Consider the following 3,986-nt stretch of genomic DNA (forward strand, 5'->3'; position numbering starts at 1 on the left):
CTGGTGTTTTTTACATTTACCTGTCCAGTTTTCCCAACACCATTTATTGACGAGACTGTCTTTACCTCACTGTATAATCTTGCCTCCTTTGTCATAGATTAATTGACCATATAGGCATGGATTTATTTCTGGGCCCTTTATTTTGCTCCATTGATCTATATATCTGTTTTTATGTCAGTACCATGCTGTTTTGATTATCACTGCCTTGTAGTATAGTTTGATATCAGGTAGTGTGATACCTTGAACTTTGTTCTTCTTTCTCAATATTGCTTTGGCTTTTCAGCATCTTTTGTCTGAACCAGAAATTCTTAACTGAGGTTATGCCATCACTGAAGGTTTCTTTTGGTCACCAGAGATTCTTTTCAAGTATCAGAGTCTTCAAATATCTCTTTTTCTATCTCATTCTTTGGAATTCTCATTTCTTTTGGCACAGACAAGTAATAGGAAGAAAACTGGTGTTCCAGGAATGGGACTCAGTTCAAAGCCGTGGGCAGTGGTATTTCCATCTGTGTGGAGAACATCAAGCAAACAGAGTTTCTCCAGAGGTCTCTCACTCTCTTCCTTGGCTTTTTAAGAAGAAGTCTTGTGAAAATATCACCCAGTGTAAGTTCATCTGAAACTTCAGAAATCACTGTGCTTTCTGTGTTCTTCCAAATGTACTTAAAAATGCAATACATACCTACTGAAGCGTGAACTGTTGTAATAAGTTTTCAAGGAAAATATGACTTCGTCCATGACCCGAACTCCTTCTTCAGAATGAAAAGACTTTATAGTGTTCACTCCCAATATGATTTGCCGTCTTTCTTGAAGCCAGTAAGTTGGGACTGTCTTCCATGTCACTTACAAATGTCTGGAAACTGTACTGTACTTGAACCTCTTTTAGCTGCCTCAGCAGGGTGGCAGCAACTAAGCTGGAATTCAGGCCTCCTGACCAAAGGCATCCAGTATTTCTGCTTGCCATCAAATGTTTCTTAATAGCATTTTAAAAAAGGATCCAGAATTATGCATGTATATAAAGAAGTAAAAATAACACAAATAAATCTACTTCCCCAGATTAGGATTTCCAGGTGGGAATTCCTGCCCGTTCTCAGGATTTTTTTACTTTCCTGTTCCCGAATCCCAAGATATAAACTATTTTCTGTTCTCCACGATGAATCATTTCCACAAAGTGACGGCCGATACTACCAACCAGTTGGGTTCAAGGAGCCGATTTTCCCTATTTCCCGACCAACTTTTCTTGGGATTCGGGAACAGGAAAGTGAAAAGAATTCCTGAGAACGGGTGGGAGTGTCCACCTGGAAACGCTACCCCAGACAAACACTAATTATTTTACCCCGACAGACTCCTAGCAGGTATTCCTTGTTTGATTGGGTTTTAGTTTTAGGGATTGTTCCCCGTCTTTTGCACCATCAGTTTTTCTCCTCTATACTGGATCATTTAAAGCATGTACATATCCGTATATGCTGCAATATCTCTCATGTTCTATTCCTCACTCTCCTTTATAGCCAAAGTCCTTGAAGGAGTTGTCCACACTTGCTATCTCCAATTCTCCTCATCTTCTCTTCACAATTTCTATTTCAAAACCTGGGAATAGTTCCTCAGTGCTGTTTTAGAGGGCATGCAGAGGTTCATCTCTACAGTGATGATTTGTACTATTTCCACTGATGCAACTTTGCCATTTCGTTTTAAATCTAAAACTTCATAGTGTCTCCAAAAGAAAAATCTGCATTTGAAAAAAGGAGTTGGGGCATCCTTCAGTTAACAAGACCTTTAGCTTCTAAACGCGCAGTCCCAGATCTACCTTCTATCATGTCTTTAAACAAAGGTGTGACTCCATAGTGGTCTCTCCCCAGGAATACATTCTTATTGGCAGTATCCAATAAAATAAATGCAGACACCGCATCCAACATACAAATTATTTGCTCAGTTCCTCCTTTGTCATAAAAATGAAGCATTATCTCACCATTCACTCTGGTCTAGTAATCAAATTCAAAATGGTGTCGCATCTCCTTATGGTTGTAGATTTCACCACTGTAACAGAGCCACTGAGAAATAAGCATATTTCTTTGTTCATATTGGCTGCATTCCAAACACGTCATCAACCACCACCAACCGGTGAAATCCGAAGTGGCAGTTGGTGTATCCATTGACATTCTGAGGACGAAATGCATCTAGACATCTGTGCGCAATCTTTATAGCACTCAGACACTAATCGGAGAGACAGTTGTCACTGCCCAAAAGGGCCCAAATGGCACACATGCTGAAGTGGAGCTACAGGCTCTCTGGGCAGAAGCAGGTAGGCTAGAGGGAAGAGTGGAGGCAAGGGCTGTGGGCTGTCTCCATTGTTTGTTTTTAATAGAAACATATCTAGATATTGATAGTCTTTTCTTAGATAAATGCTAGCAAACTGTACGTACTTTTCTCTACCTTGCTTTATTTTCTTTCAACAATATGCCCTAGCAATTACTCGACTATTGCATATAGAAATTTTCCTCATTCCTTTTTATAGGTACTTAGTAGTACCTCATTGTATGGATGTTCTGGTACATTGTAAGGGGGAACAAGGGTACCAGGAAAGCCTGGAAGCATGGGAAACCTTTTGGAAGAGGAGGTCTTTTATTTTGCTAACCTGTGGGGGCACTTGAGGGTCCCAGAAGAGGCATGATGGTGCCAACAGAGAGATGATCAAACATTATTAACACAAGATTGCTGGTGGTCTTACATAATAAACCTTTTTGTTCTCTGAGCTGAAGAGGAGCATAAGGATTTGAAGTAAGAAATAGGTTTTCCCTTTCCCCCTGGACTTCCTTATTTTACACACCCTCTATTATTCCATTAAGTTTTGAAGCAAGCCTAGAATTAACCTAGAGAACAGCTATCTTTAAAAGGAGAGGAATCTAACAGAGTATCAGGGAAATCCTGCTTTTCTCTTTGTGAAACCACTTTCCTGATGGTTGTTATTTCTCCTCTGACTACTTCTGGAATCAACTCATTGGGCAGATGAGGTGGCCCTTCAGAAGTCTCTGAATTGAGTAAAAATAACTTAACTCCAAAGCCCTGTTATACACTAGATCCCAAAATTTACTATGTAGTCTATTTCCGATCTCTCATTATGCTCAGTCGTATTATCCAATAAAGCTTACTAAAGACAGTGTCTCAATGAGTACTATATAACAGCATAGCTGGCAACATAAATATATGCAAAACCCTCAGTGGAGTTAATAGAAGAAAAAATCAGGGAAATGTTTGCTCTTCTGTTTACCTCTCTGTCAGTCCACTTCCTCACCTCTCCTCAAAGAGAAGGGTTGTTAATTGATTGGTCATACTCAGTTGGCCTGGTCAAATAGAGGATGGAATCACCGGGCTTTAAAAGGTTATTCACAAATCCTGTATGAAGAAGATTTTGAAAGAGTCTTGAAAAATAACAAAAGTAGGATTAAACAAAAATAGAAACACATTCCTTGTTTTTTGATGGGACCAATCACTATCATAAATGTCAATTCTCCCCAAGTTAACATATAAATTTAATGCAATTCCAAAAGAAATTTCAGTGAAATTTTTCCTGGCACTGGATCCTAAACTTCATATAGAAAAATAAATAAGCAAAGAATACCAATGAACGTCTTCAAAAGGAAGAGCAATAAGAAGGAACTGGCCTTACCGCATATTAAAAGTTGCTATGAAGACCCTGTAATTACAACAGTGTGGTGCTGATGCCTGGCTAGACAGACAAACTAATGGAAACGGTTTTAAGTACATATGGAGAGTTAGTATATGACAAAAGTCGCATCTTAAATCATTGAAGGAAAAGATTAACTTTTAAAAAATAGTGTTAGCCCAACTGGAGAGTCATTTGAAAAAATATATATTTGGATTTATGTCCCTTACTTTACATTAAAATATACTCCAAATAGATCAGTTATTTCAATGTAAAAAACGGAAAACATAAATTCAAGAGGAAGACTTATGTCCATTTCTCTGTAACC

The 3,986-nt window shown here is 38.5% G+C and overlaps 2 pseudogenes; both read right to left on the reverse strand.

Moving 5' to 3' along the window:
- Nucleotides 1–223: 223 nt before the first annotated feature.
- Nucleotides 224–982, reverse strand: LOC109459602 (asparagine synthetase [glutamine-hydrolyzing]; annotated as a pseudogene).
- Nucleotides 983–1,552: 570 nt separating this feature from the next.
- On the reverse strand, nt 1,553–2,369 carry LOC141566967 (asparagine synthetase [glutamine-hydrolyzing] pseudogene; annotated as a pseudogene).
- Nucleotides 2,370–3,986: the final 1,617 nt, after the last annotated feature.

Source organism: Rhinolophus sinicus, linkage group LG04, assembly GCF_036562045.2.
Source record: "Rhinolophus sinicus isolate RSC01 linkage group LG04, ASM3656204v1, whole genome shotgun sequence".
NCBI lineage: Eukaryota > Metazoa > Chordata > Mammalia > Chiroptera > Rhinolophidae > Rhinolophus > Rhinolophus sinicus.